Here is a 17,449-nt window from a genome sequence, read left to right on the forward strand (position 1 = left end):
ATTCAAAAAGGCGTAATTCGTTAAATTTCCCTATTCAAATTCAAAAGTTCATTTCAAAATCTAGACCGAATTAGGAGATGGATATAAAAGCAAAGTTGTAGAACTTTTGATTTTGAACAACTTTTGTTTTTGGAGATTTTTGAGTTGTTATGAAAATTTGGGAGGAATTTGTGAATTTTGGCGAATGGCAAACTTGTAAATATTGTGAACAGTGTTCACCGCCGTAGCTACACCGCCGGCGACCTTCTTCGGCGTTCCAGGCGCGTCGTGGCTATCCTTGGCGTCGCGCTGGCGTGGAAATGGTTCCGTCGTGGCTTCCTTGAGCTTCTGAGTCGCGTTATAAGAACCGAGACGCCGTCGTCGTTGTTCTTCTTCCTTCTCTGTTTTTCCAGTCACCGCCGTCGTAGCTCCGTCGAGCTCTCGCCGTCGACCTAGCGCCGTTGCCGTCTCGGCAAAGAGTGCTTCAGCTCCACCACATCCTTGCGCATCCAGCCAACCCACCAATTCAACTAGTCTAAGTTGGGAACTCGAGTTGCATCATCTTCTTCCTCGCGGCCGGCAACTCCTCCGCCGAGCACGATTCGCCGCGGCCAGAGCTCCACGGTGCATCTCCGTCCCTGGTTTTGGCAGATTCTATTTCGTCTCGATGATGTAGTACTTAATCCGTAGCTGGTTGCTCATTTTGACCACTGCAGTCGCCGGTACACCATCGCCGACGACGTTTTGCTCCACCGTGATCACCGTGATCGTCGTCACGCCTCTCCGTTGCTTCTCCGACCTCGCTCCTTGCTTCAACGCGTTCGGGGTGAGCCACTGATGCTTCCTGGATCCCTTGTTTGAGCTCTACTGGTCGCACACCGCCAGCGTAGCGCTGCCGTGCCACCGCGTCCGCCATGGTCGGCGTAGTGCTCGGTTCGGCCCGTAATTGGTCGCGTTAGTGCCATAGATCAATGCGTTGTAACATAGTGATCATGTTAGTACTCTGGCCATCACCGTTGGACTCACCGTCGGTGAGAAATCGCTGGTCAGCGCCGTCGCCGTCGTGATCAGCGCGCGAGGTTAGGGATGACAGGTGGGGTCGGGTTGTCAGTGACTCAGCATTCAAATGGATTTTTCTATTTTCACATTTGAATGAATAGTGTCTGTTTTTGTTATTTGTGTGTAGATTTATTTAGAGCTCCAAAAATTATGAAAATTTTTGTGTGACTTCTCTATGATGTAAAGTATTTAAGAAAAATATGAAATAATGTTTTCAGTAATTTTTGAATGTGATAAAAATTGCTCAATTTATTAATAAATGGATTTCTATGATTTTTCTAGGCTTATTTACTTGTCCAAAAATTATGAAATTTGTTTTGCCACTTAGTTATCATGTAATGAACATTTACGAAAATTTTGAGCTCAATTAGAATAAGTTGATTTATTTCATAATTTTGAATTAAATAATTAATTCATAAAAGCAAATAGTAACCTTTAGTGATTTAGGTTTTGTTTGTAATTTTGGATTGAGTGATGACCTTGGGTCATTTGTTGATAATGATCCTTAGCAGTTGATGTATGTGTTACGGAAAAGATTTAGTTTGTTTGACTTGCAACTGTACCGCGAAGGAAAGTTGTATTCAAATTGTTAATTTTTGTATCCATCATCGAGCATCATATTTCGTATTCCGCATCATGTTCAACATGGCATTGTTATTACGTGTAGTGGATGAAGGTGAACACGTGGTGGTTAATCAAGTTGTTGAGGAGGTTATTCCGTCTGTTGAGGTCGGATCGAATACTGGTGTGACGTCGCAGGAATCGGACTTTTCCGTCAACGAAGGCAAGCCCCGGATGCATACAACCCTACCTTGTGTTTTACAAATTAATTTTGCTTTTGCTTTTCATTACTGCATTAAGTGATTAAGAGTTAAGTAAGAGCCTAATTGGTGCATTACCACCCTTGTTATTCCATATTTACCATATTACCAGTTTTAAATTCGTATATGCCTAGTTTTGCTTAGCTATGCGTAGAACGATGAAAGTCGGGTGACTACCTGCCACCTGCAAGTTTTAAATGGGACATTGGTTAATTATGATAGCATGTGATATGGGAATGTGGAGTAATAAATCTAGACCGGGCGGACTCGGTGTGTGTGAGCCACTAGACATGGAGGTCTTGTGAGCGGGTTCTTTCCGCCTGTGTCGATTAAGGCACGTCCGTTGTTGAATTGCATGAGGTGAGAATTTGTAGTACTAACCACATACTCCGGTAAGCCTGAACTTGTCAATTCTATTACGAGAATGGCTACTCGCGCACTAGGAGTAGAGAGATGGCGAGAATAGCGTGTACCCACGTAGCCATGGGCTAGAATGGTGGAGTACTATATTCTCGGGTGGCGTGGACCCGTTCTTGTTTTTAGAGGATCCGAGGGTAGGTTGGTATATGTAGGTCGGGGACCTGCAAATGTCATGTGGTCTAGAATTCCCAGCTGGGTTTATAATCGGTTCGAATCATCGTTGCTCCTCGGTTATAGAGACTCAACTCACTATTCATCATCGTAGTAATTAATAACTGGAACTTGAATAAGGCTTGTGAAGGTGTTGGAAATGAAGTTTCATGATCTCAGTGCGGATCGTGTTAGCTTTGTATATAATTCTTAAGAAGTTTTCTATAAAAAGGAATTTTGTTAAAAGAGCTTTTACGCAAAAGAACTTTGATCATTGTTAAAGCTATACCTTGAATCCCTGAGCCTGCATTCCTAAGTTATCAGTTAATATTTCGGTTAAGTCTTGTTGAGTACTTTTGTACTCAGGGTTCGTTGACCCTTGTTGCAGGTGAGCCTCATGAGTAGATCTATTTTGGATCATGCTGCATGACTATCATTCATTCTGACGATGAGAAGTAAATGTGTGATCCTTGGGCAGGATGTTTATTTTGTGTGTTATGTATATGTTAATTATGCCGCTCCACTACTACTATGGTTTGTAATAATTATCGAACTTAGTTTGTAAGGTTTGAAACAACTGGTTTGTAAACTATGTTACCGTAAGACTTCCGCTGTTTTTACTCTGGTGTTGATACTTGAATAAATGTTGTAATACTGCAATGACTCTATAACGTGATCCTGCTCAGAAATCGTGGATGATTTGGGGTTCCCCGAGGACACCTGATAGACTTCTTAAGTTACCAGGAACATATGCATTGTTGTCAAAGGACATTGGACAGTGATAAGTGCATGTGGGTCCTATAATTTAGGAGGTTCTGCCACAGAATGGTATCAGAGCAATCGTTACAAGGTTTTTGTTGTATTGTTTTACAAAAACTTCAAAATGATTTGGGATGACTAAATTTAACTTGATAATTTGGTCCAAATTGCTTCTGACTTATCTTATTTCTTTCTCACCATTCCATATTTGATTAAAAAGGTTTTGTGTGGTGGAGTAGTAATCTTACTATTCCCTATATAAAAATAAATGTTATTTATGTGCATTATTAACTTTGATGTTTTTGTTCGTAAGAACGATTCATGCATCATGAATAATTCACTCGTTACTTCCTTCACCTCTTAGTCTGGAGTTGAGTAGTGAGTCTGGTTTGAGGAATGTAATCCATCTTAGCTACTTTTTGGATTTTGATCAAATGGTCTCACTTGGATTCAATTGGCTTCCTACAGTATGGCTCATGCCAAGATGACGCCCCGTAAGTCCACCGGACCCAAAGGAGTTCCTCATCACCAACTTGCCCCTAGAAATGATGGTGCTAGCAGTAGCAGTACTAGGCCTGATCCCCAGGCAGAGATACTGAGGGTTTCTATGGAGTTAGCACAATCTACTAGAGATAGGGCTTTGGATGTTATACAAATAGGAGAATTACAGGGTCAATTGAGGCATCTCACTACCGCCCACAGGAACTACAAAAGCATGTTGGTTCATACGGTGGAGGGAAGAAATGAAGCTTGGCAGAGGGAAAATGTAGCTAGAGCTAGAACTCATGAGCTAGAATTCTATGTAGAAGATTTAGAAGAACATAATACTTATCTACATGAGGAAGTTCATAGGCTTAGCAATCTACTAAATCCGAATCATGAGCCTCAAGCTGATGCCATGGACCTCGAAGTCATCCTTGCCAATGATGATGAACCAGGAGAGGAAGAGGAAGAAGATCCTAAAGAATTAGTAATGATCGATGAAAGTGATGATGAAGGCGGTAATAATTCCGGAATAGATACCAAGCCTGAAGTTTGAGGAAATTGAGGAAAAGAGTAGAGTTGTATAATAGTAGCCCTAGTTAAGTTATGTAGTTCTGTTTTCATACTCGTGGGTTTGTTTGTACATTAGTAAACTCTATGTAATGTGTCTAGAGTAAGCTTTAGTACAATTCAATAAAGATATGTGAATAAAGTTTGGTTTGTTATGAGCAGATGCATCATACGTGGGGTTCGTATGTTCCTGGAACTTCACAAGATGAGGACGGTATTCCAGATCCGCCACCAGTTCCAACAAATTTAGCTGATGCTATAACCGCACTTGTCAATGTGACGGCTGAAAATTCTCGTTTGCTTCATGAGATGGCTCAGAGTAATCAAAATTAGATGCACGGAAACTGTGGTCGCCACCATAATAGACAGGAGGCTACATATGTTGATTTCACAGACACAAGACCCCCGGTGTTCACCAAGGCAGATGAACCATTGGAGGCTGATGACTGGCTTTGAACCATGGAGCAGAAATTTGACCTTATTCCATGCACGGAGTATCAGAAACCTACGTTTGCCGCCCAGCAACTTAGAGGAGCAGCAAGTGCTTGGTGGGCAAACTTAGTGGCTATGCAACCTACTGGCATTCCAATAACTTGGGCTGAGTTCCATACTGCCTTCAGAGCCCATTATATCCCTGAAGGGGTGATGGCAATGAAGCTAGATGAATTCCTTGCTTTGAAACAAGGAGATCAAAGAGTGATGCAGTATGTGGGAAGATTTAATCACCTATCACAATATGCATCCGAACATGTCAATACTGATGCCAAGAAGAAGAGGTGGTTTATAAGAGGCCTGAATACCAAGTTGCAGACTATGATGACCACTTGCACCAATGTTACTTATCATGAGGCAGTAAATATTGCAATTGCTTCAAAGTCCAAGTATCAGCAGCATAAGGAGCTCAAAAAGAAAAAGAGTGTGCCATCTGGATCCTTTGGGGGAAATCAGAAGAGGTAGAGGGTGATTTATCATCCAGTACATCATAATCGTCCTCCTTATCGTCCGCCGTAGTTCCAAGCCAGGCAATAGTCAAATGTTCGTCCTGCTATAACCTATCCGAATTCACAGTCAACCAATGCTCCAGGTGGCAATGCTCCAACATCACAGGGTCACAACTATCTGTGTTACAATTGTGGAAGGACTGGTCATTTCTCTAGGGAATATCCATATCCTAGGCAGGCTAATCAAAATTATCAGAAGACCCCTGCCAATCAACAACAGGGTCAGGCACCAAACAAGAACCCCAATCAAAATGCTCAGAAGGGCAAAGATGAGAGGAAAACAGGACGGGTGTTCTATATTCAAGCTGGAGAAATTTCGGAAGGGGAGCCAGTGATGATGGGTATGTTTCCTATTGCCAATCACCCTGCAGTTATACTTTTTGATTCTGGCGCATCGCATTCATTCATCAATAGAACATTTGTTGTGAAGCATGAAATTTCAATTGGGGCAACAAAGGAAAGTTTCTTTATACAGTCACCCGGGGGACATCTGTGTACTAAGGAAATGGTATACCAGGTACCCATAAACCTGGGTGGGCATATTTTTCCCACTACCATGATTATCCTTAAGGATCAGGATATAGATGTAATTTTGGGAATGAATTGGATGTATCAGCATAAGGCTGTTATAGATGCTTTGAATAGGACATTAAGAGTGAGTTTGCCTGATAGTAATTCTCAACTTCTCATCCAACTTCCAACCCTAAGAAGATCAGTGGGCAAGATCTGTGCAACTGCTGTCAAAGAGATTAGAGATATTCTGGTAGTGTGTGAATTTCCAGATGTGTTTCCTGAGGATTTACCCGGTCTACCACCAGATAGGGATGTATAGTTCAATATAGAGTTACAACCTGGAACAACTCCAATTTCTCAAAGAGCTTATAGGATGCCACCTAAGGAATTGGCCTGAGTTGAAGACTCAGTTACAAGAATTGATTGAGAAAGGGTTTATCCAACCTAGTTCCTCACCTTGGGGATGTCCGGCAATTTTTGTGAAAAAGAAAGATGAGACCCTGAGGTTATGTGTTGACTATCGTCCATTGAATGAAGTGACCATCAAGAATAAGTATCCATTACCTCAGATAGATCTGCTTTTTGATCAATTGGCCGGAGCCAAAGTTTTCTCCAAGATAGATTTGAGGTCAGGATATCACCAAATCAAGATAAAGCCTAGAAGATATTCCCAAAACGACATTTACCACAAGATATGGATTATATGAATACTTGGTAATGTCTTTTGGTTTGACAAATGCTCCAGCTCATTTCATGTATCTAATGAACTCAGTATTCATGCCTGAGCTAGACAAGTTTGTAGTGGTGTTTATTGATGACATTTTAGTATATTCCAAGAATAAGAAAGAACATGCGGAATATCTCAGAATTGTTCTGACCCGCTTGAGAGAACATCAACTATATGCCAAGTTTAGCAAGTGTGATTTTTGGCTTAAGGAAGTACAATTTCTTGGACATGTCTTGTCAGCCGAAGGAGTTGCAGTTGATCCAAGCAAAGTGAAGGATGTGCTTGATTGGAAACCGCCAGCCACAGTTCATCAAGTTCGGTGTTTTCTGGGATTGGCGGGGTATTACCGTTGGTTTATTCCAGATTTCTCAAAAATATCAAAGTCTATAACTGAATTGTTGAAGAACCAAGTTAAGTTTATCTGGTCATCAGATTGTGAGGAGGCTTTCTAGACTTTGAAGAGATTGCTAACCACTGCACTAGTATTAGCCCAACCTGATATCGAGAAGCCGTTTGATGTTTATTGTGATGCTTCAGGTATTGGTATTGTATGTGTGTTGATGCAAGAAGGCCGAGTCATTGCTTATGCATCTCGGCAACTTAAGCAACATGAAGAACACTACCTGACTCATGATCTAGAGTTAGCAGCTATGGTTCATGCTCTAAAGATTTGGCGACATTACCTACTTGGTAATACGTGTCATATGTATACAGACCACAAGAGCTTAAAGTATATTTTTACTCAGTCAGAATTGAACATGCGACAAAGAAGATGGTTAGAACTGATTAAGGATTATGATTTGGAAGTACATTATCACCCTAGTAAAGCAAATATAGTTGCAGATGCCCTTAGTCGCAAAAGCTATTGCAATTGTCTAACAGTGAGAACAATGGGTTTGAATTTATGTCAAGAAATGGAAAAGTTGAATGTAGAAGTAATTCAACAAGGAAGTTTGACCAACATAATTGTAGAAACCACTATTCGAGATCAAGTTATTGCTGCTCAGAAGGAAAACAAGGGTATAGCCCATATCAAGGAAAGAGTCAAGAATGGGAAAGCAGAATGCTTCAGCATAGATGATGAAGATGTGTTGTGGTTCAAGGATCACCTAGTGGTACCGAAAGTTCCTGAGCTGCGATAGTCAATTCTAGAAGAGGCACATGCTACTAGGTTATCAATCCATCCAGGAAGCAACAAGATGTACCATGACTTGAAGCAGAGATTCTGGTGGACTAAAATGAAAATAGAGATTGCTAGATATATAGCAAAGTGTGATACTTGTCAAAAGGTGAAAGCTATACATTTGAGGTCTGCTGGTGAGTTACAACCATTACCTATTCCATCTTGGAAGTGGGAGGACATAAGTATGGACTTTATTGTTGGTCTACCCAAGACATCAAAGGGATTTGACTCAGTATGGGTTATTGTAGACCGACTCACTAAGTCAGCGCATTTTCTTCCAGTCAAGACAATATATCCTACGATCCAATATGCCAAAATGTACTTAGCAAGAATCATAAGTTTGCATGGTGTACCAAAGACCATAGTGTCAGATAGGGGTACACAGTTTGTCTCCAATTTTTGGAAATAATTGCATTCTTCATTGGGTACCAAACTTCTGTACAGTACAGCTTATCATCCACAGACTGATGGACAGACTGAAAGAGTTAATCAAGTACTTGAAGATATGTTAAGGTGTTGTGTCCTTAACTATTCCTAATAAGTGGGATGAATGCTTACCTTTGGCTGAGTTCTCATACAACAATAGTTATCAGGAAAGCATTAGAATGGCTCCATTTGAAGCACTCTATGGTCGTAGATGTAGAACATCGCTGAGTTGGTCTGAGCCTGGAGAAAGAAGATTCTTTGGGGTTGACCTTGTGAAAGAAACAGAAGACAAGGTTAAGCAAATACAAAGTAATTTGAAGATAGCTCAATCCTGACAAAAGAGTTATGCTGATAGAAGGACGGAGGACCATTGGTATTTAACAAAGGAGATTTTGTATATCTGAAAGTATCACCAATGAAGGGAGTTACCCGTTTTGGTGTTAAAGGAAAGTTGGCACCTCGATATATTGGACCATATCAAATTTTGGAGAGGTATGGAAAAGTAGCATATCGCTTGAAAGTTACCTGAACATCTTGCAGCTATACATGATGTGTTCCATGTTTCTCAATTAAAGAAGTGTCTCCGAGTGCCTGAACAGAATGTTGAAGTTGAAGGAGTGGAACTAGAACTGGATTTAACTTATTCCGAATATCCTATCCGAGTGTTAGATCAGAAAGATCGTGTTACTCGAAGACGGACAATCAAGTTCTATAAAATACAATGGAATCAACATTCAGAAGAGGAAGCTACTTGGGAATCAGAAGATTACTTGTTAGAAAAGTTTCCAGAATTTTCTAGCGTCTATATAAAATAGAGTAATGTTAGTTGAGCTCGGTAATACAAGTTGTGTTTTGTAAAAGGGATCTCAGCTGTGTTATGGACAGATTTTGTATGTGTTCTTGTGACACATTTCCTTTTCCATTACTTACCCTATGGCTTTGAATCTCGGGGCGAGATTTCTTTTAGGGGGAAGGATTGTAACACCTCGGGTGTTTAAATATTAAAATCTGACATGTCATCATATGCATTGCAAAGCATTTGGCATTTGGTGAAAACTTTGATATGCATTTACTAAAACAAGTTTACATTTGTGTAATGAGTGTTGAATTGTATTGTTTGACTCAAGTTCAAAGTTTGTCTGGGTTTTGAATTTTTCGAGAAAACCCCGCTTTTCAACATTTAAACTCTACCCTAAAAATCCATTTCAAAATCTAAGCATATTTTGGGGTTGGGCCCAAAAGCAAAAGTGTAGAGCTTGGTAAGTTAAGTAAAGTTTATCTTTGGAGTTTTTCAAGTTGTTTAGAAAAATTTCGAGTAATTCAAAAAGGCGTAATTCGTTAAATTTCCCTATTCAAATTCAAAAGTTCATTTCAAAATCTAGACTGAATTAGGAGATGGTTATAAAAGCAAAGTTGTAGAACTTTTGATTTTGAACAACTTTTGTTTTTGGAGATTTTTGAGTTGTTATGAAAATTTGGGAGTAATTTGTGAATTTTGGTGAATGGCAAACTTGTAAATATTGTGAACAGTGTTCACCGCCGTAGCTACACCGCCGGTGACCTTCTTCGACGTTCTAGGCGCGTCGTGGCCATCCTTGGCATTCGCGCTGGCGTGGAAACGGTTCCGTCGTGGCTTCCTTGAGCTTCTGAGTCGCGTTATAAGAACCGAGACGCCGTCGTCGTCGTTCTTCTTCCTTCTCTGTTTTTCCAGTCACCTGCCGCCGCAGCTCCATCGAGCTCTCGCCGTCGACCTAGCGCCGTTGCCGTCTCGGCAAAGAGTGCTCAGCTCCGCCACATCCTTGCGCATCCAGCCAACCCACCAATTCAACTAGTCTAAGTCAGGAACTCGAGTTGCATCGTCTTCTTCCTCGCTGGCCGGCAACTCCTCCGCCGAGCACGATTCGCCGCGGCCAGAGCTCCACGGTGCATCTCCGTCCCCTGGTTTTGGCTGATTCTAGTTTCGTCTCGATGATGTAGTACTTAATCCATAGCTGGTTGCTCATTTTGACCACTGCAGTCGCCGGTACACCATCGCCTGACGACGTTTTGCTCCGCCATGATCACCGTGATCGTCGTCACTGCCTCTCCGTTGCTTCTCCGACCTCGCTCCTTGCTTCAACGCGTTCGGGGTGAGCCACTGATGCTTCCTAGATCCCTTGTTTGAGCTCTACCGGTCGCACACCGCTGGCGTAGCGCTGCCGTGCCACCGCGTCCGCCATGGTCGGCGTAGTGCTCGGTTCGGCCCGTAATTGGTCGCGTTAGTGCCATAGATCGATGCGCTGTAACGTAGTGATCATGTTAGTACTCTGGCCATCACCGTTGGACTCACCGTCGGCGAGAAATCGCTGGTCAGCGCCGTCGCCGTCATGGTCAGCGCGCGAGGTTAGGGATGATAGGTGGGGTCGGGTTGTCAGTGACTCAGCGTTCAAATGGATTTTTCTATTTTCAGATTTGAATGAATAGTGTCTGTTTTTGTTATTTTTGTATAGATTTATTTAGAGCTCCAAAAATTATGAAAATTTTTGTGTGACTTCTCTATGATGTAAAGTATTTAAGAAAAATATGAAATAATGTTTTTCAATAATTTTAAATGTGATAAAAATTGCTCAATGTATTAATAAATGGATTTCCATGATTTTTCTAGGCTTATTTACTTGTCCAAAAATTATGAAATTTGTTTTACCACTTAGTTATCATGTAATGAACATTTACTAAAATTTTGAGCTCAATTAGAATAAGTTGATTTATTTCATAATTTTGAATTAAATAATTAATTCATAAAAGCAAATAGTAACCTTTAGTGATTTAGGTTTTGTTTGTAATTTTGGATTGAGTGATGACCTTGGGTCATTTGTTGATAATGATCCTTAGTAGTTGATGTATGTGTTACGAAAAAGATTTAGTTTGTTTGACTTGCAACTGTACCGCGAAGGAAAGTTGTATTCAAATTGTTAATTTTTGTATCCATCATCGAGCATCATATTTCGTATTCCGCATCATGTTAAACATGGCATTGTTATTATGTGTAGTGGACGAAGGTGAACACATGGTAGTTAATCAAGTTGTTGAGGAGGTTATTCCGTCTGTTGAGGTCGGATCGAATACTGGTGTGACAGTCGCAGGAATCGGACTTTTCCAGTCAACGAAGGCAAGCCCCGGATGCATACAACCCTACCTTGTGTTTTACAAATTAATTTCGCTTTTGCTTTTCGTTACTGCATTAAGTGATTAAGAGTTAAGTAAGAGCCTAATTGGTGCATTACCACCCTTGTTATTCCATATTTACCATATTACCAGTTTTAAATTCGTATATGCCTAGTTTTGCTTAGCTATGCGTAGAACGATGAAAGTCGGGTGACTACCTGCCACCTGCAAGTTTTAAATGGGACATTGGTTAATTATGATAGCATGTGATATGGGAATGTGGAGTAATAAATCTAGACCGGGCAGACTCGGTGTGTGTGAGCCACTAGACATGGAGGTCTTGTGAGCGGGTTCTTTCCACCTGTGTCGATTAAGGCACGTCCGTTGTTGAATTGCATGAGGTGAGAATTTGTAGTACTAACCACATACTCCTGATAAGCCTAAACTTGGCAATTCTATTACGAGAATGGCTACTCGTGCACTGGGAGTGGAGAGATGGCGGGAATAGCGTGTACCCTACGTAGGCCATGGGCTAGAATGGTGGAGTACTGTATTCTCGGGTGGCACGGACCCATTCTTATTTTAGAGGATCCGAAGGTAGGTTGGTATATGTAGGTCGGGGACCTACATATGTCATGTGGTCTGGAATTCCCAGCTGGGTTTATAATCGGTTCGAATCGTCGTTGCTCCTCGGTTATGGAGACTCAACTCACTGTTCATCAGTCGTAGTAATTAATAACTAGAACTTGAATAAGGCTTGTGAAGGTGTTGGATATGAAGTTTCATGATCTCAGTGCGGATCGTGTTAGCTTTGTATATAATTCTTAAGAAGTTTTCTATAAAAAGGAATTTTGTTAAAAGAGCTTTTACGCAAAAGAACTTTGATCATTGTTAAAGCTATACCTTGAATCCCTGAGCCTGCATTCCTAAGTTATCAGTTAATATTTCGGTTAAGTCTTGTTGAGTACTTTTGTACTCAGGGTTCATTGACCCTTGTTGTAGGTGAGCCTCATGAGTAGATCTATTTTGGATCATGCTGCATGACTATCATTCATTCTGACGATGAGAAGTAAATGTGTGATCCTTGGGCAGGATGTTTATTTTGTGTGTTATATATATGTTAATTATGCCGCTCCACTACTACTATGGTTTGTAATAATTATCGAACTTAGTTTGTAAGGTTTGAAACAACTGGTTTGTAAACTATGTTACCGTAAGACTTCCGCTATTTTTACTCTGGTGTCGATATTTGAATAAATGTTGTAATACTGCAATGACTCTGTAACGTGATCCTGCTCGAAAATCGTGGATGATTCGGGGTTCCCCGAGGACACCCGATAGACTTCTTAAGTTACCAGGAACATATGCATTGTTGTCAAAGGTCGTTGGACAGTGACAAGTGCATGTGGGTCCTATAATTTAGGAGGTTCTGCCATAGTGTAGCCAAGGGATGGGGCGAGTTCGGGGTCGTAGACCCAGGCATTTGGTGTGTAGTCAAAGCATGGATGGGGCAAGTTCAGGGTCGTAGACCCAGACGTTTGGTGTGCAGTCGAAGCGTGGATAGGGCGAGTTTGGGGTCATAGACCTAGGCGTTTGGTGTGCAGTCGAAGCATGGATGGGGTGAGTTTGGGGTCACAGACCCAGGTTTTTTGGATGTCTTGAGCCCCCGAGCCCCATTGGGCTTTGAAAGGATCAAGATACCCAAGAGGGGGGGTGGATTGGGCTAATTCTAAATTTTCTTGCAATAATCAAATCCTATGGTTAGCCCAATTAACCCCTTGTGCCTAGAAAAGTGTTTCTCTTAAACTAACGCACAACAGACTTGCAACCTATGTTCCAAACTTACTCTAGCATGGCAATTCTATGAATGTAAAGACAAGTATTGAATTGCTCAAAGTAAATGCTCAAAGTAAATGCTCAAAGTAAATAGAGAGGGAGGAACGCGGCGATGTTTTGCTGAGGTATCGGAGAGTCGCCACTCCCCACTAGTCCTCGTTGGAGCACCCACGCAAGGGTGTAGCTCCCCCTTGATCCGTGCAAGGATCAAGTGCTCTCTACGGGTTGATTCTTCGACACTCCGTCACGGCGAATCACCCAAAGCCGCTCACAACTTGAGTTGGGTCACCCACAAGCTCCGCTGGGTGATCACCAAGCTCCCAATCACCACCAAGCCATCTAGGTGATGGAGACCACCAAGAGTAACAAGCATGAACTCTCACTTGACCACGCGAAGCCTAATGAGAAGATGGATGCACACTTTGCTACTCTTGATTCACTAATGAGGCTACTCTCTTGGATTCTCAAATCTCAATCACCTCACTAGGACCTTGCTCTTCTTAGCACTCACAAACGTGTTTCTTAGCTGTTGGAATGAGCAAAAGTAACTCTACACACGAGTGGAGCTTCTATTTATAAGGTAGCCTGAAAAACGAACTGTTATGAGCTTCTGTGGGGTGACCGGACGCTCCGGTCATGTTGACTGGATGCTCTGGTTAGTTCAACCCGCAAACCAGTGATAATGTGTTGACTGGACGCTGGTAGGGTCCGATCACCACTGACCAGACGCGTCTGGTCTCATTAAACCCTCACTCGATGCTTACTGTACTCGACCGAACACTGAACCCTCAGGGTCCGGTCGTAGATTCCCTTCTCTAGAACCTTACTGGAGTCGACCAGATGCTACCTCTCAGCATCCAGTCACTTGACCACTCCAGCATCTGGTCACACCGAACATAGTCTCTTGATCAAATGAACTGACCGGACCCTGTGGCCAGTGTCCGATCGCACCGGAGCCAGCGTCCGGTCAGCATTTGACCCTCCGTTCACTTCCAACTTTCGATCATATGTGAATGAAGTTTGCTCCAAAGGATCTTAGGCATATTGAGGAGCTACCTAGTGCTAGTTTTAATAAGTGTGCACCACACCTAACTCACTAGACTCACTAGGTCAAGCTACTCGTCCATACCCCCCTTAATAATATGGCCAAAGGAAAAACAAAGTCCTAAACTACTAAGTGTCTCTCCAACTCCAATTGACACTTAGAACTAGTCATCCTTAACCTTGTCGTCCATCCTTTGAAAACCGAAATGATTTCCATCATAGGGGCATGACCACCTCGATTGCCCAACCGATCTCCATTACCATGACCTAACTTAGTTGCCTCTGCAAAACACATGTTAGTCATAGTAATTTTGTATTAACATTAATCACCGAAATCCAACTAGGGGCCTAGATGCTTTCAGGCTTTGGTAGGGGTCGGTTTGAGTTGTGTGTGTTACCCCATCCTCGGTTTCTCACAACCGGAGGGGCTGAGTTTTGTCACTTGCCTCGATCGCTCGGTCTCGAGTGACGCGCTCAGTGAGCTCGCTAACGGTTATGATCGAGTGGAATCCGGGTCCATCATTCATGATGTGGTCGGCATAGCCCTATTTTGACATTCCACTGCTCCCTTACCTGCAACCCGGTAGATGCCTGGGTCATTCTGGAGACTGACCCGGGTGGCCTGACGGCCTCCCCTCGATGGAGATTCTGTGGGCTTGGAAGAGGTTTAGGATCGAATGAGAAGGTTGAGATGACCCTATCTGCTTTTGGGCAGACCGGGCAAGGGCCGCATAGGGCTCATCTGCATTTTTCTCCCCTAGCTCTATTCGACATGGGGCAGCCTTGAGCCCTTCATGGGATGGCCTTCAAACCCCGGTCAGTCATTGCTCATGTCAAATGAGGCAACTGCCGCTTCGTGATACAACACGGAGCGTTGTGATGCGTTTCGCTACACGAGCGATGGCTTAGTTCCTGAGCCCCCGGGCGGTTTAGGGCTTGAATCGTCTGGGGGCATGGGCGTATGGTATGAATGCATGTATGGATGTATGAAATGATTTATAAAGAAATAGCGAGGGATGGTAGTGTTACCTTGATGACTCGAGTGACAGGGTTTGAAGAGCTCCGGTCGAAAATGTCCGACCAGGACCCGTGCTCGTCTTTCATGATGGAGTCAACATGGCCTACATGGGGTGTCCCTTTGCTCCTTACCTATCTCTTGACATGTATTTCTAAGCCATTCGATCAACTTAGGAAGCCTGATGGTCTCTCTTGGTGGAGATCCCATTGTTTGGTTTTTTCCATGTCCTACCTAGGGAGGCGGAGAGCCGCCTACATGTGGTGATGCTTTGGTTTTCGTGCCTAGTGTGCGGTAGTGGTGGGCCATACCCTAGCCACATCCCATCTTACTAGGCGGTGTTCCATCTGACCAGGCATCGTTTTGTTGGTTATTGTGTGTCCCATCGATCAGGGTACGTCCCACTGTTTCCCATCCACATTGAATGGGGGAGGGAGAGAGTTTTTCGCTCTGATCTTTTACCCCTCTTTAGCTATTGTGTTTCCTCCTTAAATAGGGGGAGGGAGAGGGCTTTTCATCGTAGTCCTTTGCCTATTCTCCAACTATTGTCTCTCCTCCTTCTTCCTCACCGAGAGTGCCTATATGCCGCGGCGGTTCCTAAGTGAGAGAGAGGGTAAACGAGGGGGAGGACTTACAGATCCTTTCATGAATTCAGAGCACAATGTTGAGCTAGAGGTTGCCTGAGGTGATGCTGGCCGTCTTTGCCTGAGGAGGGGCGGCTTCCACCGAAGGGGGTGGCGCGCTAGATTCATCTGCAAGGCCTTTTCGAGATGGTGTCGTGTGCGGATTTTTTCTGGTGGATCTTCACCGAGCGAGCCTTGTTAGAGGGGAAGTTGCCCAGGATCATGCTAGTGGAGGGTTCCATGCCTGTAGCTGCTTAGGTTGGCCAGTTCACAAAGTTTGATGAGATCTCTTCTAGCCATGGTGGCCATACCTCGGTGGCAGCGTTCCTGCCCAGGAGCTGTCTCGACTGCATGAGAAGGTCTGGAGCTCCATGCTCTTTTGCTAAGCATCTATGGGTGCAACTCCCTTGAGGTACCTGTTGCGCTCGCTAAAGTCGAGGGAGCGGAACTAGGCGGGTCCCTTGAGGTACCCATTGCGCTCACCGAAGTCGAGGGAGCAGAACCGGGTGGGGCCCCTATGGCGGTGGTTATGTCCAGTGGCGTGTGCCATGGCCTTTCCTTTGGTGTTAGGTGATGTCATCGAGCGGCCGTAGTAGTATTTGGAGTGGAAGTAGTTAGAAAATGTAATAGTTGAGTTCGTGGGTGAGCCTCCATGTGAATAGTTTTTTGTATAAATGAATACATCAGTTCTGTTTTTGTGATAGAACCACTATTCGTTCCTTATTTTTTATCCAAGCATAGCTTTTGTTTTTATCCTTTCTTTTTTGCACCTGCCCATTAGTTCCATAGGCTGCAGCTTTTGAGAACCTGGGCATGGCCTGTGGGGCTCGGCTGCTCGTAACCGTAGGTCGTGGCGAGGTGCATTCGGTTAGGAGTAAGAACAAAGTTACATGGGGCAATCAAAGGAATGGAATGCGCTTCCGTTTGGGGACGAAGTTGTTTACCATGTGATAGTAAAAAAGAGAGGTAGTATTCAGTATTGTTCCCTCATGGAGCCCCCAAGAGACCCGGGCTGAAAGTGTTTGGGCTGGGGTGTTTTACAGGAGTAAGTGTTGACTAAAAAGCGGTAACACCAAATTTAGGGGAAAACGACATAGCTGTTCAATGTTCTAAATGTTGGTGAGAACGTTGCTGTTGTCGTCCTCTAGTCAGTAGGTGCCTAGTCGGATCACTTTGGTCACCGTATAGGGTCCTTCCCATGGTGGAGAGAGTTTGTGTTTTTCCTTCATTGATTGGGTCCTCTAGAGTATGAGATCACCGACTTTGAGGATCCTTCCCCTAATCTTCCTTTCATGGTACATGTGGAGAGTATGCTGATAGTGAGCGGAGTGGATGACGATCGTCTCGTGGGCCTCCTCGAGCAGGTCGACTGCATCTTGCTGAGCCTCTGTGGCTTGATCACGGTCAAAAGCCTTCACTCTTGGGGCACCATGGTCGATGTTAGAGGGTAGTACTGCTTTAGCTCTATAGGCCAGGAAGAAGGGTGTGAACCCTATGGATCAGTTCGGAGTCATTCTTAGGCTCTAGAGGATCACTGGGACCTCTGTAACCCATCGCCCGGCGTACTTGTTGAGTCGGTCGAAGATGTGTGACTTGAGTCCTTGGAGGACCATGCCATTGGCATGCTCGACCTGACCGTTAGTACGTGGGTGTCCGACCGAGGCCTAGTCGATTTTGATGCCGTATCCATCACTAA

The sequence above is a fragment of the Miscanthus floridulus genome, chromosome 2 (genome assembly GCF_019320115.1).
Source record: "Miscanthus floridulus cultivar M001 chromosome 2, ASM1932011v1, whole genome shotgun sequence".
In the NCBI taxonomy this organism is placed as follows: domain Eukaryota; kingdom Viridiplantae; phylum Streptophyta; class Magnoliopsida; order Poales; family Poaceae; genus Miscanthus; species Miscanthus floridulus.